Genomic DNA, 27,036 nt, shown 5'->3' with positions numbered 1-27,036 from the left:
TGTTGCTGATTTTAATTTAATTACAAATCATCTCTATGTGTATCTGTCACTACCTTAGTGAACACAAAAGTGGAAGGATGAGAGGAAAAAAAAAAAGAAAGCTTATGCATCTGTGACACTGATTACTTTTGAAACAAGAGGCATAAAACAGGTTACTCATCACTGGTATTTTTAAAACAAATTAACTATTAGACGTATTTGCAAACATATTTGGCTACTAATAGCAAAACATTTGTGTTTTATGTGAAAATATTGTCAGTCATCAGAATAAATTCATTTTGTTCTGAGGGCCCAGTTTCAGGAGGTGGAGTTTGTCCAGGACAGGCCAGCGTGGTTAGCTGTCACTGGGAACATCAGGTGAAAAATAAGGGGTACAGTACAATGATTCCTAAAAAACTGAATTTTACCATTTTTGTCTTTTCTACCTACTAATGTAGACATCAGTCCTTACTAGTATAATTATTGATTTTCACAATCATCCCCCAAGACTGTTTGTTAATGGCTACGGCAATAGGATTTGTAGGATATTTCTATACTTCTGAAGGTGCTATTTGGTGTATGGATATGTTTTTCACCACAATGTACTTAACATGAATGTTAAAAAATATGTAAGTGGTACTCTGTGGGATCTTTTCAGTCGCCCATTGCCATTTTATTGAGAACAAGAGTTGATGCACTTGGATTTTAAACTTTTAAAATTGTGGCAGATAGGAATTCTTTACAAAAACCCACAGGCAGCCATACAGTTTTGATCAGTTAAGACTAAAGCAAGGTTTCTATTTAAATTCTAAACCCTTGTCTTTATGGAACAACCAAATGTGAAGCTCCTGTGTCATCCTGTCTTCATAAAAAGTAGAAATTTACAGACAAGGGAAATTTGGAAACATCAAAATTAATGGTTGTGGAACATGCCAGCATAGGTGTGTCTGTAATTGCAATTAAAAAGTAGTAAAGTGCCTTTGGGCAACAGAATTAATGAACTGGGCAAACAAACATAATTCCTTCATTTCTCTTTTTCTTCACCTCCTGTCCCTTCCCAAAATGGCCTTGTTAGTCATGCACTGTAGGAAGTATTAATCATTTACACTTCCTGATGGGTTTAATCTATTGTTTTATTTTGTTATAATTGCAATAACACAGCCCTTTAAAAAAGGAATGGGTGGGTGTTTCTGGTTAATTCCTGGTTTTGAGCACAGAGATAGGAGGATGTCATGGTGCAACATCAGCATTCACATTCACATCTCCCAGTACAGAGTTTTATTCACTTAATGGGTAAGTCCACTTAGCTTTTTATTCTTTTTAATTAATTAATTATTTTATTGTTTCCTAAATTCTGTCCTCTATCCTTTGTGTATTATACCCATTCTTTGAACACCGTTGTATAAGTCTGACTTCTTTTTATTTTCAGATGGGTTATGAACCATCTCTAAGTTGGGATGAAGTGATATAACTGAGTGTGGAAGCTGACCCTTGGAGTCTAATACTAATTTTCCCCTTATAAACTAAGATTAAGCTGATAAATATCCAGAAAGCTCTTAATCAGTAGATAGTTTTTTGGGGCAAGAGAAAAAAAGGAGAAAAACCCACTCAAAACCCAGAGAAAGCTCTTTTCACTGTGTTTTTTCACAGTAGTTTATTTTCCATGTAGCTTTTGTAGTTTCTGACACTTAAGACTTAAAGCCCAAGTGCATTACAAAAATAAAATAAGTAAGACCTTCATTAATACTTTTGCTCTTTGATTAAAATCACAAAGAGTTTCAGATTTTAAAAGTTCTTAGACAAAAGGACAAATTCTGCTCTTGGTCTCATTCTGTAACATCAGTGAATCCTTGCAACCAAATTCTCTTAGAGAGTAAAATGTAGGTTCTTTACCTCAAAAGACTCATGTTTAGACTGTTGCTCATAACTGAGAAATCTTGCAATAAATTTGTGCAGCATATGAGGAGGAGGATACAAATCCAAAGAAACAACAATGGGAGATGGGTTCAAGCTGCAATACCATGTGTACCATACGTGGAATTTTGAAACCAAAAAGTTGGATAACTCTGGGGGCTAAATCAGTGAATTAGGTATTTGTATAACATTGTATACATAAGCCTGGTTATAGTACTCAATGAGTACTTTGGTCTTCAGAACACTAGAATATATTATTGCACCCCAGACTAAAAAAAACCTGAAAAAATGCTGATTTTGTTAGTGGCAAAATTCTGCACTTTGGATAAAAATTTTAACAGCTATTTTCATGTCATGCATGGTGGGTTTAAATAAATGTGAATTCCTGGCCAGAGCAGGCAAAATAAGAAATGCATTAAAATTTCAATAAAGTAACTTCAAGTTTTGCTACAATGATGAAAGATTTAACAATGTAACAACAAATATTTCTGATCAATTAAACTGTTTTGTATACAAAGAAAGTTCTTCTTTTGCCATCCTGAACACCCCCTGGGCAAGGTGAAGCTCTGTCAGATGTGAGCCATTCTCCTGGAGCAAGGACTTGATTGCACCAGACCCTGAGCCTCTAAATTTGGGTTTCAGACATCAAAATACTGACCCCTGTTTACTCAGTGTTCTTGTAGCACAAGAAGGCACCAGAGTGAGGTAAGATTGGTGCATCACACAGATGAGGAGGACCACACAGCAGAGAAGGGAAAGGAGCACTAAGTTTTAGTTTGGTGACAGTTCCACATAACTTCAAATGTATACCAAGGCACCAGTTTCTGTGGAAAGGCACCATATCTTGCCCAGAAGTGCTAGCATGTACATTTTATTATTACCAGCTATAGCTGGCACTAACTAAATCTTAGCTCATGTCCTTGCAAATCTAGGTGTCAGCCAAAAACTGTGAAACCATGTCACTGGGCATCATCACATCACTTCCTCATAAAAGTCAGACACAAGAAGATGTAATGTGTGGAAGCTGTTTTGTTTTCTGTGGTTTAGAAGCCACTAAAAGCTTTCCAAAATCCCAGCCCTCAAGGCCTCATGTATAGCATGATCTGACTATACAGTATTTTTTTTTTTCTCAGCTCTAGTTTTATGACTGGGAATGTATTTCAGTATTAGGTAGATTTAAGAATGGCTGCAGAGTTAGTTTAGGATGGAAACTGCAGGCTTCAGCCACTAAGAGGTGAGCACCAAAATTATAAATTGCAAAGTATTATTGAAAAGCAGCTCTGTAGGCGGAACAGACTTGTTCTGCAGCCCAGCTGATAGGGTAAAACAGGGGTAATATAAATATTGAGCAAGTAAATTGCTAGAAAATGAAGGGAAATTGTTGATCCAGATCCCTTACCTAGAATAGGAAATAAATTTACTTTATTCCTTCAAGACTGATGTAAGACATATCTGCATAGAAATTTTACATGATAGCTGGGAAGCCCAAGAGGTGTCATAAAACCTGTAAAGATGTTGTCTGATTCCTGAAACCTGCAGTGATGTGAATGTTAATCCCATTCCCTTATAATACCTCCAAAAATGTGTAACACATGAGGGCTAAAAGAATTCCAGCCTTATCTTCACTACCCTTCATCTACCTATAAATACTCTCCCCACCCCCAAGGAAGACCTCCAAAATAGAAAGCTGAGTGCTGTGTTAGTTCATAGTGTGGGAGGGTATTGTGGGAACATGAAAGAATGTCTTTGTGCATTCCAGCCACAGTAATAACAATATCTGGTTACCTTCATTAGAAACTAAATATAAATCAGAGCTTATTTTTCCAAGTCTCTATAAAATCGGTGAGCATGCAGAATGCTTGTTTTAGTGTAAATATGCAGATGTTGAACTGAAACAAAGTTCATTCCACAATGTCAATCTTTGTTTCTAACTAGGAACAAGTATTTGCTTAACTGAAGTGGAAGTGCATTCATCATTTATTGACTTTTAAATGTCTTAAACTTCATCAGTGAATTTAAAGAATTCTTATGTTTCTCCAAATGCCAGATCTGGATCATGAGACTATCATTAAGTATATGTTCAGTCATTTTAACTGCATTGATTCCTTATCTTTGGATTGATAATTCATTACTCTGCAGTGGATTTTGCTCCTAGTCACCGAATAATGTTATGTATTGAGGATTGGGCATACAAATGTGTGATACTGTACATATTTTGTAAGTAAACTGCTACCAGAGAACATCAATTAATGTTAAAAGTAAATTAAAATTCAATTAGTTACAAAGATTGTATTTTATTAAAAAAAAAAAAAAAAAGTTAAAAAACCAATTAGGTGGAGTTATATGGGTTTTGCAGGTCCTCTATCAGGAGCAGGAGCTTGAAGCTCCTTTAGGTGCTGTACAATGTAAGGTTTGTCAAAATTTTTGTTACTAGTTGGGCTACTGAACCTTACAGAGGTCTTTTACAGAAGAATTTAATCAGCACATCTGGGTATTTTGGCAGTACCACCCCAGCTCATAGAATAACACCTTTTCTTAACTGCTAAGATTTGCCTTCATTTATGCCTAAGAACTATTTACTACTAACAGGCTACTTTAATAGGTGACAAAGAAACAGCAACGGGGTGTTGGGAGAATGAGGACAGTGGGACTGGAGCTGCCTTTTACACGGGTTCTCAGGGTGAACACGGGGGGACTGGAAATTTTTAGGCTACACCTACCATTAGTATCTAGACTGGAATCTTGTCTCATGAAGTACATGAAACATTCAAGGCAAAGGGAATCTTTAAGCAGAAAGTGCATGGTACAAATATGCTGGATGTGGAGTGAGTTAACCTGAACTCTGCTGTATCTGTAATTGATGTGTGGCATCAACACTGGGGAATGAAAAACAGCTCATAGAGAGTTACAGGTATTTTTCTTTGTTTGCACTTTTATACACACCTCAAAGGAAGAATCTTCCAAATGAGGAAGTTGTTTTGTGAGCATTGCAACTCATGATGCTTTGTTTCTAAGGGTTTATATTAAATAGGTGCTTTTTTCCCCGTCCTCTTCTTTTTTTTTCCTCTTTTCCTCTGCTCCCTATGTTCTTCCACTGTACCTTGACCTTCTCAGGTGTCTGAATCCCCAGATGGATAGAAAAGTACTTTGTGATTTCTTTCAGGCTACTACAGAGCTAATTTATTGAAATGAATATGTATGGCTGTTTGGCTGACCAGCTGATGAATGAGAACTCAAACAATTTCTCATTCTGCAGGGATACAAATTTAATCTTTTATTTTTCTATTCAGAAGCTGAATTTCTCAGACTTAATGTTTCTGATGCAACCAGACTTACATAGTTGGATTTAGGTGATTTTTTGAAAAAGTTTTCAGAGGGAAGGTAGGCAGCAAACCTGTGAATAAGCTTTGTTTCTTAGGATATCCTGGTGCAATTTGAAAGAAGGAAATCTATTCTGGGATGAATTTTAGACTTCTTCTGCTTCCCAGAAAATCAAGGAAGATACAACAACACAATAAGCCTTACCTGAGCAGTCTATCTTTGTAACACTGATTACTGGATACATTCTCAAGCTATGTAGTAATCTGAAAATTATATTTCCAGAGTGAATTTATCCTCACCCTTTCAGGCTTCCCTCCCCCTGCCCCTCCCCATTCCGCCCCCCCCCCCAACCTCTATAGCATCTGGTTTCCTAAAGTCTGTCTATCCATCCAGAATTTAATTTTCTCCTGTACCCTTCCAAATTCTATATTTTTTCTCATAGTGATGGAATAGCATTATCCTTACCTGTCAATCCAAACCATAGTACTACAGCTTTCAGTACTAATCTCATTCACTTTTACTACCTCTTCAATAATATCTGCATTCCTTAAATCCATCTTTTGGCTTCCAATTCATAGCAATTTCCATTCAGATCACTTTTCCTTATTCTTAAGGTCATTCACATCTACGATGCTGCCTGCTTATCTGACTTGTACTGTATTTCCTCATCCACAACTTCCTCTCTGTTTTCTGTAACACTTCTCTATCTGTTTGTCCATCTCTATCACAACTTTGTTCATGATCTTTTCTAAAGAAATGTAAGTATAAAGATTTATGTTTTCTAAGTCTGTTTTCCAGGCAAAATTCTATCATGAGGCTTGTAAGAAATTCAGAGTTAACAGTAGCTAGGGAAAATGCCATTATTATTTAGAAGGAAAAAAAAAAATACTTTAGATATTAATACATACAGGCACGTGTGTGTGTGTGTGTGTATATACAGTATTAGTTGGAGAGTGCTATTTACAGCAAGGACAGCCTCCTGGGTGAAACAACAATCTATTAAATTGTAAAATTGATCTTCTTGTAACATTGTATACTTGTCAGATCGTCCACATTTTTTAACCCCAATTAAAGCTCGTCTTTACTCATCATTTTTTAGCATTGTGTTCTCTATCTCTATCTCTGATCATAACTACACACACAGAATAGCTGACAAAAATCCTTAAAACCTAAGTGTCCCATATATTTTGTCATTGTGCCAGACTTGTATATTTTTCTTTCATCAAGGTCTGAAATGACAGCAGGATCTGTGCTTTCCTTGGAGTATCATCTTTCCACAATTGTTCCTTGCTGCTTATGAAAAAGGTGGTGTTTTCCCTGGCCCAACCATGTCCTCTTTCCTATGCCTGAACATACCAGGAAAAGCATAAAAGATTCTTTTAATCAGCTTTGCATTCATAGCAAAAATATTGGTTGTGTTGTGCTTTTTTGCTTCACAGGAATGGAAACTCTCAGCATTGACCTAATTTTATTTGATTAAGGATCATGGGAGTTTTGTTTACCATTACCTTTACCAGGAGCAGAGATGACAATTCTGATTCATTTTACTAATCCATACTTTGAAAATTTGAATGCTTAGGAATTTTTTTTAAGTTATTACTTGGCAGTGTTGAGACTGGTTTCTTAACATAAAATGCAAAATTCCATGAGACAGAAATCACTTTGTTATGCTTTATCTTTTAGAAATAAAAAAGAAAAATACTCAGAAAAAAATAAACTACCCATTCAAAGCTTTAAAAAATGCTTTGACTTTCAATTTAAAAAGTTAACCATGTTTCTTTATCAGATTGCTTGGGAGGAAGGGGTTATGTCACATTAAGTTTTCTTATTCCTGCAGGTCAGCCCTATATTAATAATATTCATTATGTACCTATATGTTCAGACATGTGGTCGTCTTTGTGTTCATCATGGAAGGATGCTCCCAGATGCTTTGAAATGTGTTTATTGCTTTTGTTTTCCTTTGGGTTCAGGGGTATTGCAGTCAACAAGTCAGAAAAAAAAACCCCAAAATGTAATAGTTAAACTAGTGTGTAACACAAACAAAAGACGAAGCAACTCTAAAATAAAATTTTATTTTTTGTGTCATTCAAGAGGCCGAAAAATGCAGAATATTCATTAATTTCCTTATTTTCCAGGTGGAAAGGTAATATACAGCTTCTACTAATAAGGGGAAAGAAAAAAAGAATGGGCCTTATTCTTCATTTTGAACACATATCCTTAAAAGCGTGCGTAAGATCTGTACGATGTACCGGGGGAATGAGGATGCTCAGCATTGTCCCATTTTCTTTTTAGCCTAGTCAGTATTTCATTCACACACACTTTTAATATTCTTGTTGCCTAAATCATATATTAATGTTCCTGGTCTCCGTAGCTGAAAGGCATAATTCCAGTAATGAGGGGAAATAAGCAGAATGCTTGATGAAGTAGCTAAGCTACCAAACAACAAACAGAATGTTTCATCAACTCTGTTTTAACAACCGGTATGTGATGCTGCCACAGCTTTGTCATTTCCTCAGCAAGAAATGCATCTCTTTTTATTGCAATGTGGTATGGTATCAAAAGGGTCAAATCAACTAAAATGTTGTGAAAGCGTAAAATGCAACAGGAATAGAAACAAGCTATGATGAAATTAGAGAAAAAACAATGTTTTCAGTTGATCCTGTTGGGTTTTTTTCCTTCTCTGAGACCTCTAGCACACCTACTAAATCAGCAATTACCCCAAGTGATAAAATCTCCTGGCTAAATTAGTTATTTGGTTCCTTACCCTTCCAGTATTTCATATTGAAAAGGAAATTTGATATTTCTATCACGGAACTACACTTTTAAGTACCACTTTTTTTGGTCCATTTTATTCTTAAATTCTGAGAGATTTACAGAATAGGAGCTGTACAATTGAGAGGAAGAGGAGAAATCAGAGCTGATGGAGTTAGCTTCTAAGTTAACGGCTGAGTTCCCAAGGTTGTGTGCTTTCTTCAGTATTTGTAATATATCTTTTCTAGCTGTAGAAACATAGTTGTATAATACTTAAAATAATTACTTTTAAATTAATTTATTCTGTCATTTTTACCATTATTGCATGATAATTACAAATTTTTTCAAAAAATCTAATAAAAGATTCTTAAGATTTTTTTTTTTTTAGCCAATACGTTGAAGAGTATCTTAAGTACCATCTATTGAAACTTGTATTTTCTGTTTTCCCTTATGGCTAGTGCATTATGATAGCCTTTCTAAGCAGTATTAACTGCTTCTGCAGAAGCACTCATATATATGGGAACATCTGCTAAGAGTTTTTGTTCACAAGTACAAAACAGTGTGATGCAGAGGTTACAGAGTGGATAACCTGGATGTTTCTATTTTTTGTGAGTTTTTCAGCTCCCGTAGTTTTGGTGCACCAGAACTAAGTCTGATTTGGAGGATACCAAGTTAGGAGCTCTGCTCTTCTGTGCTCCTCAGCCTGTCAGGAACACAGCAATTCTGAACCAAGGCCCTAAAATTCTGCCCTAGAGAAACTGGAGGGTAGATGAAAATAGCTACAGATTTTTTGAAGTGCAGCACTGATACGTGAAGAGAGACAGGATCCATTTGGAAAGTATCTTGATTCTGCTAATTGCTTGCTCATTATTCCATGAGCAAGCTTATGCATTATGTCTTGGTTTCAGATAAGGCACAGCTGGAAATCTGCCTGATAATATCAGTTCTTTTGAAGTGATTGGACAATACCCGAATGATTAGAAAGGAAAACCTACAGAAAGAGATTTTTATTAAATACATTTTGCTCATTGTGCAAACTGACATGAAATGTTCCAGCTATTTCTTACGTATTTAGTCAAATATATCTAGTGTTGTCTTTTTTTTCTGAGTATATTAAATGTACAGAGAAGAAAACCTACATTCACGAAGAGCATAGCCAAAGATTGTATTAAGTTTGGAAGTAGTGAATGGCCTCAGTGTAACATGAGTGACATGAGAGAGACCAAATAAGTTCAGACCATGTCTGACAGTCTTCTGTCTGCCAAAGGCCAGCAGTGGATCTCCAGAACATGGCAAAAGTGTAATGACATTTCCTGGAATACTGTCCCAACATCCAATGGCCTCTGGTCAGAGGCTTTCCTCGGGAGTAGTAATACTTTGCATTTTATCACCTTCAAAGGATTTCACTTTTCCTTTAATTGTACACCAGTTCTTATGCACTGCAGCTCTTCCTGGGGCGAGAGCAAGATCATTACTTGCTCTGCCTGTTCTCTTCATGACTGTGTGCGTTTGTGCCATGTATCCCTCACACTGCCGTGTCTTTTTCAGGCTGAAGGGTCCTGGTCTGCTTTGTCACTTCTTGTGCACAAACATTTCTTACCTTGATAATCACTGCCATTCTCCTGTAAAACTTCTCATTTTCAGTGTGCCTTTTGTGATGTGAGAACTTAGAGCATTTAACAGGAAGGTACTACAAGTTTTCTACATAGTCATAGTGAAATCTGACTTATTTTCTGTTTCTTTCTTAATTATTCAAAAACTTTTTTCTTTTTTATGTCTATCAATCATTTTACTGATGTACCTGATTGTGCAGAGCTTTTAAATGTATTTGTAGAGTTTATATTGGTTTTTCATACACTAATATATTTTTATTTATCTATGATGAATTTCATTGGCCCAAAGAAGAGTCTTCTAAGTTTCTCTGTTTGTTGAAAGCAGTCATTGTTTTTGCTCCTGTGAATAAATCAGAGTCATCAACAGACTACATCCTTCATTGTTCAGCTAGGTTTCTCTATCAATTTATAAATATAACTCATAACTCCCCACTTGACACTTCTGTCCCTGTAAAATCTAGTCACTTTTCTTTATGTTTTGGTTTTCTAGCTGTGTGAGGACCTTTTCCATCATCCCATGCCTAGAAGTGTTCGATTTTGATCATATGAGACACCTTTTGGCATTCCAAACAGATGAGATGCAAATCTGATTTATCACTATACTTGTTCATTCCTCCAGAAGACCCCCATCATTTGGAAGGAAATATTTCTCTGTAGAAGAGCTGTATTGAACCTTCATGATGTATTTCCTTCCAAAGCTCACTAATTCCTTTATTATGAGCAACTGATCAGCTGTTTAACCCTTGATTTCCCTTTGAATTCTACGCCCTCTGTTACTGAAAAATCATTTTGTCAACTTCATCAATAAATTCTTCTATCACTATTTCACCTTTAGATGGATCACTGATATTTTCCTTGCAAAGGAAAATTTTTCAGAGTAGCCACCTAAGTGGATGCATATATTAAAAAAGGAATAACTTTGGCACTATCTACTCTGCATACTTCTGTTACACTTAAATGGTCTTAAATTTTTTCTGTGGTCTTTTTGCAGGCATCTTTATTTTTATGTGTTTGAAAAATTAAAAATATTTTTATCTGTATTATCAGGTTTTAGTTCTTTGAAAGTTGTTTCTCAAACTCATATTTGGTCTGCTAAAAGATTAAAAACCTTTTTATTTTCCTCATTTTTCACACATCTTCGCTCTTTGAAAGCAGACTTCTGGATTGTTACTACCTTCTCCTACTTTGATATTTAACTAGTTTTGTTTTTTTTTTTTTTTTTTTTTTTTGAGTTGGTATACCTATGACATGCCTCTAATATGGTTTTAAACAATTTTGAGCCTACTGCAGTAATTTACTCTTTTGTCTGCCCTTCACAGATTTTAACAACTTCTGTATTCTTTGTTATTCTGCTTTTCACATTTTGTAGTACCAAGCAATAGCAGATTTTGCAAGTTCTTTGGTTCCTATATAGGTGTCCAACCTAGGCACTTTTTTTGTCTGCTTGAGTTATGCAGAGCAACTCTTTAATCACAGTCTGTGAGCCACACCTTAATATTAGTCAGGACCTAGTTAGAAGTTTCTTCTTTTATTTACTGACTCCATAAATCAATCTTTTAACATGCCTGAAAAATTGAATTTTATCTTATGTTCTAATGAAATATTTGTCAAATTCAAGGTACAGCTGGTCTTTCACAGGTATTGCAGATACCACACTTGCAGCCTCTCTGATCATGTCAAATGACCTGAAAATGAAACATTCTTTTTCACCATGCTGACTGGGGCAAAGGTGTATTTTAACTTACATATTGTCTTCTAGGCTATGTGGAGTTGAGTAATTGAAAGGCACAATTCTATGAATAAGGTGTGTGTATCTTCCAGTATCTCCAGTGTGTTGGGACTTTGGAGACTCTCTTTGAATTTCTATGACATAAGCATATGTAGTTTGTCTATAGTTGACTGTCCAAAAGATAAATTTTGAGGACATGTTGATTACTGGGTTTAATAATTCCTCTGAGCTTTGAAAAGACTTCTTGCATACAAATAATTAACTTTAATGGAAAAGAAATGATGCTGTCTCTGCAAATGCTAAGTGTTGGACCTGTGAAGCTGGTTTTCATGTTCAGGCTTGACTTTTGATGAGTTTCTAAATTAAACCTCAATATGATTCCATTTTAAATGATTCCTTAATAAAGGATGTTACTTGACAATGAGTTAGCTAAAAAACAAAATTAAAACAAAAATCACTTCTTTTAAAACTGGGATCAGTCTAAGCTGTCATTAAGGTTGGACATACTGGTTTATTCTGCTTCTGTATCCACTCAGTTCTGACATTGCATGAGGCCAGGACAAAGTTTTCCATAAGAAGCAAGTTACAGAGTGACAAAATAATTTTTAAGTTGTTAATTTTGTTTAGTACTGTATTTTTACTGTAAATCACTTGTTGCTCTTGACCGTGAGCTTTCTTAAAAAGCCATCATCTAGATAATTTGAAGGCTTGACATGAAGGCATGGAGGATGTTGTTTATAGGTGGTAGATTCAATTGGCCCCTCTGAATAAGGCTTGTGTACAAGTCTTGTTCATCCTGTTAACTGGCTAAGAGTGTTTAGTTTTACCCTTTCTACGCATGGCTTGTAGGTCAGTGGCACATGACACCCTCTAGAACATTTAAAAGTGGCTGAAATAAGGTCTTACTGGAAACATGGTACAATATCTTCAATTTCAACACATGGCATTTGTTTAATTTTGGGCTCAGCTGTCCCTGCTGGCTCAAGCTCAGTTCTTTGGGTGGGGCTGGGATAATTATCTTCTGTGCCAATAACAAGAAAGTTCATTCAAAATGATGCCTGGAGCTGAAAACAACATTTGCAGGAAAACAGCAAAATAGGCTTTTTAACACGATTCTAATCCTTCCCTAAACAACTACTGAGAGCTGACCTTTAACTTCTCTCTCTAAAAAGTTTGGGTTTACAGTACATAGATGAGTTTTCTAAAATGAGATGTGAATATCCCTCTCTTTTGAAAAAAAAACAAATGCATTACAGAAAATTTTTCAGAATAGCTAATTCATTGTATTTTACTGGAAGTAATAAATGCCTCAATTTGCAATACAAATAAGCTTTGTTAAAAGCCATCCCACTTGATCTGCTGTTTGTGAAAGAAGGCGAAATGATAGTTTTGAAATTGAAGATGTTTGTCTACACCAAAGCTATGATAAAAATAGCTCTAGTCAAAAATTCATTCTTCATCATAACAGTACTGCTCTGTCCATTTTGTGAATGGGCAGTGAAAGAAAGCAAGAGCTAGAGGGTAGATTTTTTTTATTAGCATCGTTTATCAAGCAATTATCCAGCATTGCAACTCTCAAGTGCTTGTTCCCCTCTTATTTTAAGCTCTAGCCAAGACCGATAAATGTTTCTCTTCTTTAGAAACTGTTGCTCTACAGTCAAATTTTGGTCATTTGTCTCTTAACTCCCAGGAAAAAGGACTCATGGATTGTTACAGGATATTTTACTCTAACCCTAGTCCAGCACGTTGCCCTGCTGTGACAATGTTTCTCAGTCATTACTCTCCTACTGGCATCAGTACTTCCTAATTTATTGTGGGCAACCTGCTCTTCTTGTCAGGTCATGTCTGACATTTTAACGTGTGGTGGCACAGGGGAAGCAGGTTTTCTGCAAGCCTTGGGATGAAAAATGCTAAGCTGTGGTTATCTGTAGAAACACTTTCCACACTGGGCATCATGCTTAGATTTTGCCACCTCCTGCTAGCACGCTCTAAATTCTTGTAGGGCAAGCAGAAAATATCCACCTGACAAGTCTCTTTCAACTTTCCCAAAGGTGACCCGTGCACTGCCTACAGCAGAGTGAAATAACTAGTGCAGCATGGAAGCTGGCCATGGATATGGGCACGTGGGACGAGTCTGAGGGATGAGAAATAGCTGGATGTGTGCAGACAGCTTGGAGTAGAAGGAAGAAGTTTTACTGCCTGATCACACCCAATGGGTGCTCAAGGAGTGTCAAAACATCTTCCATCGTTGAAATCCATGGAGATGTTTGGCCTGACCAACTGAAGAGGCTATGGGCACCAGTGCATGACTGCCTACAGGGCTCAGCTGATAGCAGACTCCAAGCACTGCTGGTGGCCACTGCCAGCACGCAGCACGTGGTGATGACAGCTCCCAACTCCCACTGGGATAAGGCAGTTGGATTAGGAGAAGGCGGCTGCTCACTTGCCCTTGATGCCACAGAATGGCGCTGACCTCTTCTATTAAGGAAGACATCTGCAAAATAGTGACACTGATTATAATTTCTCTGATTTATACCTGTGTGCACTAGAACAGTTGGGGCAACTAATGTTTTGGTTATAATAGTGTTCACATGGGTGTTAGCTTTAATCTAGTTTCACTAGACTTAAACCAGTTAATTAGGTATGTGTAATTCTGCAGCCTATTGCCATTTCTGAGCCATCCACTATCTCCTCAGGTTAATTTTTTTTATATAGCTGACATAAATTTGTAAAAAATAATTACTAGATGTACCTCCAAAATTGGCTTAGAACAATCATCAAGATATTGAAAGTGATTATACTTCCTACATTATAATATCAGTAACATAACTAGCACTTTGCAGAGCACAGCAGCAAGGAAGGAAATTATAGTAAGGAGCAGCAATGTATAAGCAGGTTTGATGATGAATGTCTTTGGAAAAACAGCTGAAGGACAAAAAAGGAAAAAAGAAAAAAATCAGTGAGACAAGAGGTGCGTAAGCACAGCAGAATAAGCTCCTTTGTCTAGTTTCTGACTGCAAGGATGTGAGGAAGCTTTGGTTCCGAATCTCTGTAGGCACAGTTGATACTGACTGAGGTACTGATCCTACCAGCTCAAGTTCAGGATTCCCCGAATGTGGATACGTGTCCTCTGAAGCAGAACAGCTTTGAGCAGAGGAGCTTTTGTCAGTATCTACTTGTTCTCTCTGATCTGTCTGAGAGCAAGAGGTTCAGAAACATGCTGCAATTAGAGTTGCTTAAGTGGTATATGAAAACTCTAAAACAATAAAATTGAACAAAGAAAAATTGTCCTAGAAAAATAGCAGGGTTCGGCGCAGTGGTTTGGCTGTGTACCTGCAGATACTCCCTGAAGATGTAATTTAATTTTCATTTGTTGCATATTCAATGTATTTTGTTCTTGTAGTGATTGGGTTTGTGCTAAAAACTGGCAATCATGCTAAACTGAACACAATCAGTTTCCTTTTTCTGCAGTATTAAAATCTTTCACAAAACAGAAAGAAATCCAGTTCCAGAGTTGTGCTAGGTGTTGAACAAAGGAGCTGCACACTCAAAACCTGAGAGAATGCTACCCACTTTTTTAATAGTAGAAGAATTGGTTGATTTAGCTGAAAATCGGATATGCTGACATCCTCCTCAAATATAACAAAAAAAAAAAAAAAAACCAAACAAAAAACCCCCAAAAACAAAAAATAAAAAACAAGCAAACAAAAAAAATCAAAACCAAAAAAAACCCCAAGGAAACAAAATAAAACCCAAAAAAAACAACCAAGAAGGTACGAAAGTCTTTTCTTTGTTGGGAAAGTACCTATGGCTATTAAAAAAAAAAAAAAAAAAAAGTCAGGGCAGCAATTTTCTTCATGCATTAGATAAGTAACATGGTAACATTAATCCAAATTAAATAAAGAGATGGAAACAGAGGTTTCCCTTACAGTGGCATCCAACTCAACGAGAGGATCTTCAAAGTGATGTAGAAAATTAAGAGAAGAAACAACGACTTCCTTTGGAAGTTTAAGACAAAGTTTAATATAAACAGGGAATGTATGTCCTAAGGAATTTATTTCCAAAGAGCTATGAAGGAGGGCTGCTTGGATTATCCAGTTTACCTTTTCCACAGAGTAAAAAGGGTGAGGACACAGCTGCCTCATTTGTCATAACTCCTCACATGGGAAGCTGCTGTGTCCTCTGGGAAGGTGAAAGGAAAAGGAGGCACTCTGGGTTTGGACACTTGAGGTTCAGCCTTTGGTTGCAGGAGCCAGTGCCAGGCTCCTGGACTTTAAGCCATGTCCAACTGACTGACACACAGGATGTAACTCCTGGACTTTGGGCTGTGGTCAGAATGAGCAGAGAGTCCTGGATGAGAGAGGCTGAAGTTCATGTACATGGTAAGCAAACAGCCTCAGTATTTTCACTGTGAAGTGTAGGACTCGTGTTGGGTCCTTGTTATTGTGAATGGGTTCAATCACGTCTGGTCACTGGAATTTAGCCATCACTTGCAGGTCAAAATATTTATCATGTCCTGTGTGTCTTGCTTAGTGTTGTTGGGGTGACCTTGGAAAGCTGGGTTTCTATGATGAAACTTGAAAAAACAGTTTCTTTTATTAATTAACTTCAGGATGATTAGGCAACAATGCAGATGATTGCTTGTTTGTGTTTATGTAAAGAAAGCTGGCATTGGGTTTTGATCTACTTTGACTCTCAGTTCTCTAAGGAGCATTAGCATACTTGAACAGGAAAGCGTAGCTCCAGACTAGTGACATTTATTGATATAACACCTCTAAAGTGTTACAAATTCTTGCATGTCAAGGTCTTAATATAAAATTAAAATGATACGAGTAGGTATAATAAGAGCACAATTGAGAAAAACACCAAAAGCTAGAGCAGACCTGAGCTTATCTAGAAAGCAGGATGCTCTGCAGAATAGTCAAAAGACATTCCTTCTGCCTCTCTCTTCTGGATTTCTTTGAGTTTCAACATCTCTCTGTACTCATTTGCCATGTATTTTCCGAGTCACTTAGATTTAGCATCTGAATGCTGATTTGCCTGTCATTTCACTTCCTCTTAGTCTTGCTATGTATTATAAATATTGAAATGTATTGTTAATATTAATAAAGTAATTGCTTCTTTATACTGTTAAGACTACAGATTAGGTGGCAGTGGGACACTCAGGAGGAAAAATACATTACAAATGTCTGTTTAAAGGAAAACTGGAGGTAGGATAATAAATTTTCATCTGCATGTAGCCATCATTACCTCTTCAGCAGAAAGCCTGGACTTCTCATCTGTCACACTTTTTAACAAGGTTAGAAGAGGGATGGAGTAGAAAGAACAATTGCAACTTCTATCAGCATTTCCCATTAAAATGATCACAGATAATGCTGCATTTGGCTCCTGCTGTGTGTTCTATAATTCTGCCAGGGAAGTAAAGGGTCCTGTTGAAACATACAATTCCTATGTCACAGGGATATTTCACAGTTTTACTTTGTTGTGAGTTGTAAAGTACAATTTTCCAAAACATGCTGTATTATGGTTTCATAGTATTTTAAAGATATCTTTTTGGAGAAATTGAAGTTGGAACACAGTAGTGTTTATCAGTTCTGCTAATTTTTTTAAAGCCATCAGAATTTTGAACTTTTCCACCAGCAAAAAAGATGTTTTGAACTAAGAAAACATTCATCACTAGAGGGAAATTCTGTTCCTAGTGATTGTCACAAATAAAGTGCAATCATTAATTGACTTTATCAGTGTTGTGATATGTCATTAGCAATAGAATATTTTCTAGCCTTTGATGATGGTTTGATACAGGTCATTCTTAAATGCTAATGCTATTAGAGTATTTCTGAATATATCTAAACCTTATAGAGAGAGAATATAAATTAAAAGAAGTTTATGTGAGAGGAACACATCAAAATATTTGTGGAATCCATTGAAAAGAAATACAAAATCAAGCAACATAGTTTGAAATTAAGAGTAATGTTATCATTTATCAATAAAACTTTTTGAAAATATACTTTATTAAAAAGAGTATTTTGCAAGTTAAGTCTGTTACAGAAGAGTCTGTGATATACACAATTCTGTAAGGTGGTGATAGAATTACTGTGTTGGACCTGATGATTTCATATTGACATTGTAGTTAGTGAGAGCAAAAGAGAAAAAGATGCTGTAACACTCTCTGAGATTGCTTTGTGGTTCATAAAACCTGCATATTTAACAAATGCAGGTTTCTGAACTCTGATTTTTCCTTCAGTCATTTTCTGAAAGGTTCATAACACACAAGAAGGTGCTAAGAAAACTAGTTGTAATTAGCCACAGATTGGAGGCAAACATATGGAATAGTTTAATACCAATTTCACAGTGTGCTTTAAGAAACTCCTCTGAAAAAGTGTCATAGCTAATGTGAGATATTTGTGTTGTTAAAAAAAAACCCCAAAACTTGTCCAGGTACCTTGTAGAACAAACCATAGGTGTGGTCAAACATTTTTCCATCCATAAAATTGTTTGTGCACGTAGGAGACTCTATAAAAGGAGATATCTGTGACTTTTTAGTTTGTTTATGGCCTACAGACCCTAATCATAATCATATAAATTGAGTATGTGAAAGGTGGTGTCCCACTCAAACAGGACTGGATTTTATGTGTTGTGAGTGTTATGCCACTGCTCATCACCTTTGATCGCTCTTTATTTTTGGGTCAATGTTTACAGAGATTTGAGTTTGAAACATTTTGTGTGTTTCAAGGTAAACATCGATGGTCTCTGGAAAGATGTGGCAGGAGATCATCTGCCAGGGACCTTTTGCTGTGCAGTTGGCTTCATCTTTCTTCATATTCACTGATCACTGGTGAGATGGCAATTCCTACAGTTTTCCCAGGAAACAGCTTTTTGGCTGAAGGTGGTAGCTACCATCCACTCTTTTGCTAAAGAACAGTCCACTATTCTTCCATGTTCTGGTTAGTAATATTATGCAGTGGTTTTTTTTTTAATATTTTCACAAAGACACTTCAGGTGAAACCTGTGTGATAGCCTAAGTTTGAAGAGGACATTTAAAAATAATAATTTTAAATTAATTCGCAATGCTCTGCTCACTTGCGTAGAGTCTTATAATTCATCAATATTGCAAATGAAATGCTATTTCAAATGAGAAGTCTGGTTAGACTTAATTGTGTCAAAAATCTCAGAGGAAAACAAAATTCATTAATTTTATACCTCTTACACATAAAAATGTTGTCACTACTCAGATGTAGCTATGTTATCTCATCTGTCCGTGACCATCTACACTGTAGAAGTCAGTGAAGCTGCTTTTCCTGTTTTCCTCATGTTCTCTTCTTTTGTATTCACAAAACATGAGGTTTTGCAGATATTGAGGAGGAAATTAATGTTAAATCCTACAAATGAATATTAAATCCTAAGAATGATCTTGCCTCTTTTCTCTTTCTCATACACACACACCCCACGCACACTCACAGGCACACACACAAAAGCCTTGAATGAGTTCCAGTTCAGTGCAGTAATTTAAAAATATGAATGCTAAACAAATTTAAATCCAAACACTGAAGTCAAAGCTAAAGAGCAACCAGAATGTTTTTAAGACTTAATAAAATTGTGAACATCTTTATGATTTCTTTGACCTTCAAAATCAACATTGTTTGCAAAGTTTTTAGCTGGATATTCCTAGTGTATCAGAGCATAAAGTGCTACAGATATATCATATGGCATCAGGAAATAGCCATAAAATAGCCTGGAAGTACCTGAAAATTTCTGCGCCATGCTGATCTCTTGTGCTTGGCTGTTCTAATGTGGATAACTGTCTCTGAAAGCAAATAAACATGCAGAGAAGCTAGGTTAATGATCAAAAGATAATTAGCTTTTCAGATATTAATAAATAGTTTAATTGGAGGACATTGCATTTAACATTCTATTAAAAATAATAGGTAACCATCAAACTATCATCTAGGAAATTATATGCTTGTTTAGTACATTGTCTATGACATGATTATTCTAACAACTGATTTACATATCTCTCTGCCCTCTTATTCAGTAACGTTAAGGACTGACAATACTTTTTTTTTTCATTTTGGAGAGGTTTACTTTACAGTAGCTGAAACTTTGCTGGAATAAGCTCTTGTGAAAAATATTTTGAGTGTTTCTCAGATCCAGCATGAATTTGCTCAGGGGTTGATGTATTTATCTATCTGACCCTACATTTATGGTGTTTTGAGGAATATTTGTTTTTTTTTCTACAGGGGAAAAAAAAAAAAATCTATCCTAGGTTTATAGGGAGGGATTTCATAACAACACAGCCAGTGGCTGGGTCTGTCACAGCAGTGCAAGGGCCACATTTTCAGAGTTTGGTGTGATTCACAGCAGTGACTTCAACTTGAGTATCCCATGAAGTTCTCATAACCATGAAGTTACTGGTTGCTTTTTGTTTTGTGAATGTTCTGTTAAAAAAAAAAAAGGAAAGGAAGCTTGAAATAAGTTTTGACTAAACAAATAATGAGAAGAAAAAAGAATAAACAGCAAGAAGGAAAATAACAAAAAAAAAGACATCCCAGCATTTTTCAGGGAAAAAAAACATCAATCCAGTTTTTAAAATAATTTCAACTTCTTATTTTCAACAGATATGCACTAAAAACCTCTCTAGATGCTCTTTTAAAATCGTTACCATTTTCAATAATGAATGACTTTTTAGGATAAGAATTTCTGACGGAGCATAATTGCTATGTTTGTTGCTTCTTTTATGTTTTTTTTTTGTTGTTGTTGTTTTTTTTTTTTTTTTTTTTTTTTTTTTGTGTGTTTTGTGTTTCTTGGTTTGATTTGGTTTGTTTGCTTTTTATAAAAATTTGGTTTATTTGAAACCATGGAACCTGACTCTTAGAAGTGGCTCCAGCAGTCTTTTTGTATATGAAAAGTTCTGCCAGGTATAAAGATTAATTTTCAGCTGTAAGGCTCTTTCAACCATCAGAAACCATATTTTGATGGTTTTGTTGTAGATGTACCACAGCCTCTGGCCTGTGTGACATCTATTTTAGCTTGTACTTTACCACTTTACCTGTACCACGATACATCCCAGATTCTGTTGAATATCATGGTTGCTGCTCTTCTCACTGTCTCTGCTGCACAACTGGTGATAGTCCCATTTTCTAGTCCTCATCAATAATCCATACAAGGTTTACTTGGGAGCTGGGCTTTGTTATGATCCAGCAGGAACTAAGCTGGTGTTCCTAGATGAACAGGCTTAAGTGTTTTTGTGATGCACATTTGATAACAGTCCTTGGAGAAAGTACCTCTGAATAGATGGTTAACTTGGCTGCATATAATGAGAACCACATGAGGAAGAGGATTTGGGAATAACTTGGAAATGTGGTTTTAATCTTAATTAACTGTTTATAAAAATATGTTCTTAATGTTAAACCATAAAGTATTACTAATATATTAAGTAGGGCAAGATGTTAGTACGTGCTGGGATTATTGCACACATCAGAAATTATTACCTACCTTTGCATAGAGTATTTTGCATTTATTTTGTTTTCTTTTTATCAGAACAATTTGGAGTATGTTCTTTTTAGTCATTGTTGGAATTCCTCTGTGATTTAGGTGACTGTATAATCTCCATGTTACAAGTGGTTCTGTGATACATGGAAGAGGATGTAAGTGGAATATGTAGAGACATTGGACACCTCTAAAAATGAGAAAAAAAAATTTACATGGCTTTTTGTGATTTGGAACAGCCACACACCACAGCTGTTTTCCCTTTAGTATGTTCATTAACGACTGCCCCAGAACTTTACCAAATGTAAGCACCTGTCCTATGCATTTAAAACCAGGGATCTTACATAAATGTAGGCAGCTTCTGTATAAATATATGCTGAACTCTTCTGGCTTTGATTTTGCAGCCCTAGTAGGAGTCGATAAGCTTTACAGCTTTTCTGCAAGTCAGTATTCTAATACTCTGGGAATGGAAAAACAGTCAAAATGACAGAAATCTTGTTCCTTCTCAGTGACTCTGGAATATTTATTGTGTTAGAAATGCATATCATCCTCAAAGCCTCTAATGGCCCTCCCTATGTGGAGTCAACACAAGTTATACCAAATCTTGAGCCACTCTCCTTGACCATCTCATTATCTCTACTTCTGTCTGGTCTGCAGGAGGATTGCAGCTAATTAGTCATACCAATGTTACAGGTCACACAGACATTTGTGGTTTTGGTTGCAGGTTGGTTCAAGACCTCAGAGCTGTACGGCTGTTTTAGACAAGAGTAATATTATTGCTAATCTTATGCCTTAAAGATGAAATATTTTATTTCTTAACCGATTTTATGATTTTTTTTTTCTAAATCTCATTATAAAGGAGAAGTTTATTCTTCTGTTAGATCCTTAAGTCAAATGAGAATAAAGAAATGGCAGCTGTCACAAAACAGAGTTCTTTTCAAAGCTCAAAATTATACAGAAAGTATACTACAAAAAATGGTAAGAGTAGCATATCATGAGCAAAAATCTGAAAATAAAAACACCTCTGAAGGCTGTAGAGATTTTTAAACTTTTTTTTTAAGATCATGGCATGGTGTTTTAATTTTGTCACCTAGCTGAAATGGAATCTATTCATTTTCTTTATATCTCAACCTGCCTAAACAATTTCTGCCAGCTGGTAACAGCTGAAGAGGTTTTTCTCAGCTATTCTGCCAGCTTCCCAGGTTCAGAAACTGGAAGCAAAAAGGCAAGAGTTTGTGAGAGCTTATCAACAGCCTGCTTCTTCCTTGTTCATCTCACCACAGTAACATCTCAGTTTGAAAATCTCAAGTTTTAACATATTCTGCTTTTTATTATCTCTGTTACTTGATTTTATTTAAGGAAAAGAGATGACTTGGGGAGTTTTAGCTATTCACACAAGATGAAATATTGAGAGGGTTTTGCTTCTGGTTGTGGTGGCTTGGTTGAGGTTTTTAAAAATCTGCAGCTGACCTGTTTTAAACATAATGTGCTAACTGTAGTTGCCTTTCCTCAAAATTGTTTAAACTGTGGGATGAATTATAGATGCTGTGTATTCCCTGACACGATATTTGTTTGTGTTTCCTGTGTGGAGAAGCGTGGGCTTGTCAAACCTTTCCCCCAGTATCTCTTACACTGGGGTGGCGAGGGCAGACTGGCTCGCTTGGAGCTGGCTGTCAGCTCTGAGCTACTGTGACAGCTCTGGCAAAAGTCCTTCCCTGTTACAGCAGCTGCGAATGTCATCTGTCATCCTCCAACATGTTGTCAGCACAGCTACTTAATATTTAGGTGGAATATTGGTCTATACCTACAAACATTGTGCCTAAGCTATATATATTTATAAATGGACTTTGCTTATTCGTACTTGTCTTGGTTTGGTCTTGTACTGGTCCTCAAGGAAGTAAATCAATAGTGTGTGACACTTGGGCACAGAAACACAACAGCACAGGTTTCTCTTTTTGCTTCCTCTTTCTTTATGTTGTACAGTACTTGGAGAGAAGATGATAGCAGATGTCTCTCATCTAATCCTAAATTTTTCTTTCATTATTTTCCAAAAGTAAGGTAGAGCAGCTCTGGTGGACTTGGCAGTGCTAGGTTAATGGACTTGATGACCTTAAAGGTCTTTTTCCAACCCGAATGATTCTGTGATTCTGTTATTCTATCTCAAGTTATTGAGCAATTAAAGTATTGTATTTGGATTTTAATGAATTATAATAATAAAAAAAGATGGTTTATAAGTCTTCCTACTTTTTATCACAGAATCATAGAATAAGCTGAGTTGGAAGGGACCCCTCAGGGTCATCAAACTCCTGGCCCTGCACAGGACAACCCAAGTCACACCATGTGTGTGAGAGCATTGTCCAAACACTTCTTGAACTCTGTCAGGTTGATGCTGTGACCACTGCCCTGGGGAGCCTGTTCAGTGCCCAGTCACCCTCTCTGGGTGAAGAGCCTTTTCCTGATATTCTACCTAAACCTCCTCTGACACAGCTCCAGGCCATTCCCTTGGGTCCTGTCACTGGTAACTGAGTGAAGAGATCAGTGCCTGCCCCTCCTCTTCCTCTCGAGAGGATGTTGAAGACCACAATGAGTTCTTCCCTCAGTCTCCTCTCCTCCAGACTGAATGGACCAGGTGACCTCAGCCTCTCCTCATAAGACTTCCCCTCTACACCCTTCACCATCCTCATTTTTTTCAACTTGGAATGAGTTGTTGAGGGAAAAGTTAAGGGAGTTTTTCCACTTCTTTAAACTTTTTGAACTTGGATCTGCTTCTGGAACAGCTAATAATAATAATTTTCTGTGAGAGAGATGGATTTCATATTTGGTAGTACAAATGGGAGCATGGCATTTTCACAGTAAGTCATATCCTCATAAGAAAATCTGAACTAAAAAGATATTTCAGAAAGCTAAGACAAGCCAGAATTTTTCTATTTAAGGATGAAATCTGTGCTCCCCAGGCATAACACGGTTCACACTTAGAATACATCACCACAGGGACTAGAAATTGATTTCTTGATTTTTTTCCTAGTAGCTTTTCTAAGTTTGTAATATGTGGCCTGACAAGCAGTTTTACAGAAGCATCGTAAATTTCTTATTAAATAATCTAATCCCCAGCTAGCTATGAGTCAAGGAACATTTGAGTATTTTCTATACTGTCTCACAATTTATTTTCCCTTTTAATGTGCACTTTGTATATGTTAGGAGAGACAGTATGATGCTTAGTCCAATGACTGGTTGTCAGTCATTGAGGATTTCATTCTTTATATCCACAGGATCATCTGTGTTTACTATGCATCACAACAATTAAACAGAATGGATCTGTTTGGATCACAGAATCATAGAATTATTTGAGTTGGAAAAAGATAACAGAGTCCAACAGTTAACCCAGCACTGCTAAGTCCACCACTAAACCATGTCCCTAAGAACTACATCTACATACCTTTTAAATACCTCCAGGCTTGGTGACTCCACCACATCTCTGGGCAGCCTAGTCCACCACTTGATAGCCCTTTTGGTGACGAAACTTTTCCTAATATCCAAGCTAAACCTCCCCTGGCACAATCTGAGACCGTTTCCTCTTGTCCTGTTGCCTGTTACCTGAGAGAAGAGACCGACCCCCAACTCATCACAACCTCCTTTCAGGTAAGGCCCCTCTGAGCTTTCTTTTATTCCACAGCCAATCCTCATGATTCTTGTGCTCTTGACCCTTCACCATCTTTGTTTCCCTTTTCTGGACACACTCCCTGTTCCTTCATGTCTATAGCTAATTTTTTTGCCAGGTGGTTGCTTTATGTAATTGAGAGTGTTTGTAATTTGCCATGTGACTTTTCAGCTGAGGACTGTGATTTTTAACAGGTCTCTTTTCATCACAAGGACATGTCAGCATTTATTCAGGTCCCCACGTGTCAAGGGTAGCAGGTCAGTGTATGTCTTTGTGCACACCAAGAGCAGCTCTGCAGAGGCACTGCACTGAAAATGTCTGAAAGGAGCAGGTAGAAAACCTGATTGGGCTGATTTTCCTGAAGAAAGTATTGGACATGGCAAGTTTGGTGATAATATTAATTAGTTGTACTACTGGGTTGGTGTGAGGTTTAATACATTAGTAGGTCTTACTCCTTAATGAAGTGTAAATCTTGATTTTGGCTGGGAAATTAAATTAGCTCAAGTGATAGCAGGATTATATTGTGTAGCCACAAATCAAATAACTGAGCAGAACGTGCCAGACACAAACCCTTATAAGATTCATCTTGTATCATCAATAACAGTAAGAAAATACAGTACTTCCTCTGTTTGGAAGACAAAGGATGTCACAAACAGTTTGAACTCCAGATCTAGGGCATTGCTTGGAAATAAAACATGATAATATAATCAGAACACTTCTCTCAGATGGTTAGTCTTGTAGAAGAACACTGCCTGCTACTTTTTTGTAGGTAGATGGGGTTAGAAATGATTGTGAAATATAATCTGTGAAAAGACTTATTAGAATGTGTTAAAAAGCTGTGTGACAAAAACTTCCTCCTCTTGCTGAGCTTTGGGACATCTGCTCTTTTAGCTCATAAACATGTTTTCTTAGAAACCAAAAATCAATATGAAGCCCAAAATGCAGAATTTTCTTCATAGCGGAAAATGTGTATTTGAAATAGAAATTTATCCAAAGATGTTTTTTCTTGTATTTTACGAAAGTATGATAGCCTTGCAGGTGTTGTTCTATTTAATTTTATTGTCAGTCTAACAGCACAGGAAGGATCAGTTACTGAATAAACAGTGTGTTCACAATATTTTCTGGGACACCTCACCTTCCACTCTGGAACCATATTTTTCTTAGGAGCCCTGAACTCAGCCTATCACAGAGGATTCATTCTTCTGAAGGTAATTTGATTAAATTGCTTTTGGCTCTATGGGCTAAATGCCATTCCAAGGCCTTTCTTTTAATCCCTCATAGCTGACTCTCTCGCAGCAGCTCAGCACTGCTCCCTGCAGCACCCCATGGTGTGGTTCCTGTGATGTTGACTGGCATGTCTGCCTCTCTCAGTAATTACATGTGAATGTAACAGTGTAAACGCCCTAATTTATAGATGACTGATCACTACTGTACCTTGTTGCTGTGTTAGTTTTAACCCTCTTTTTAAACCCACAGCCAGATCAACTTGCTTTGGTGAGAGAACACAGCACCGCTGAAAGGTAGTCAATGGCACTTAACGACTTTTATTTCCCATAGTTTTTTTGTTTCTTTTGGAGAGTTTATCTTTAAAATAATCCCATGAAGCATTGTCCATCTCTCAAATTTAAGCAAGGTTTTATGTGGTTTGCCTAATTAAAGGGGATGTTGGTAGTGCAGATGGTCATAATCCTGCTGATAGAGAGGGCACTGTCAGGATTTTCTCTGAGGACTAAACTCATGTATTTGTACTATATGCAAAGGAGTAGCCTGCAATTAATGCTTTGACGTTTTATTTCCAGCTTTTTTAACTGATTGCTACTCGACAATAATAAGAAGAAATTGAATTCTCAAGTTGAGATCATGATTCAGAGTTCATTGAAATCAGCAGATAATTTTCTGAGTTTTTAATTTATGTGGAAAAACATTAAAATAGTTTTTACATTCCTGTGGCTTAAATACATATTTTTAATATTTTCCCAAGTGGGTGTTGAGCTGAGAGTTTGGACTTCAGTCTGTCGCAAGTAAAAAGTAATCCTGTTCATAAATGTTGAAATATAAAATCAATATTTTTGTGGTTTAATAAGTTAAGTTAGTAAAGGTAAAGATTTTTAAAATGTGATTTATTTTAATAACATCACTTAACATGATTTGATCTCTGTAGGAGGAAGGCAGTTCATTAGTGAGCTCTCTATTTCTCAGCTGGCTCCACCACTTTGCAGCACAGTACTGTTTATTTTTTTACTAGGTCATTGGTTTCCACAGTAGGTCATACTTTCTGCTAAACAGCTTGGCCTCCTATGGAGACAGAATCTGTGACCTTCTAAGGCTTCCTTGCTTGGGAGGTGTCAGTTCTACTTTAAAGACTAACTGTTTAATCAGAAGAAAATTTTCACTGGTGAAGTGTTAGGATGTAGAGATTATTTCAAGGAATTTCTAACCTCAGCACTTCACAGGGAAGTACAGCAAAATATTGTAGAAAAAAAGCCATCCTTTCATATAGAATGCTGACAAATAAAACAGATCCTTTCTGTAACCCCAATGCCGTTTGTAAGTGCTTGAGGTTAATTGAATTTTTGCATTTTTGT

At 36.5% G+C, this 27,036-nt stretch overlaps 1 long non-coding RNA gene across 1 annotated transcript in view; it reads left to right on the top strand.

Annotated features, from left to right (window-relative positions):
- The window catches only part of LOC138114891 (uncharacterized), a 70,745-nt gene extending 55,828 nt beyond the window's left edge, over nucleotides 1-14,917 (top strand). The window contains exon 4 of the long non-coding RNA XR_011152868.1: nucleotides 13,359-14,917. This is a non-coding gene — a long non-coding RNA (uncharacterized lncRNA). The remainder of the gene's footprint in view (nucleotides 1-13,358) is intronic.
- The last annotated feature ends 12,119 nt before the right edge of the window (nucleotides 14,918-27,036 follow it).

The sequence above is a fragment of the Aphelocoma coerulescens genome, chromosome 1, assembly GCF_041296385.1.
Source record: "Aphelocoma coerulescens isolate FSJ_1873_10779 chromosome 1, UR_Acoe_1.0, whole genome shotgun sequence".
In the NCBI taxonomy this organism is placed as follows: Eukaryota; Metazoa; Chordata; class Aves; order Passeriformes; family Corvidae; genus Aphelocoma; species Aphelocoma coerulescens.
The sequence above is the reverse complement of the archived record's forward strand: the minus strand, read 5'-3'. Positions and strand labels throughout refer to the sequence as shown.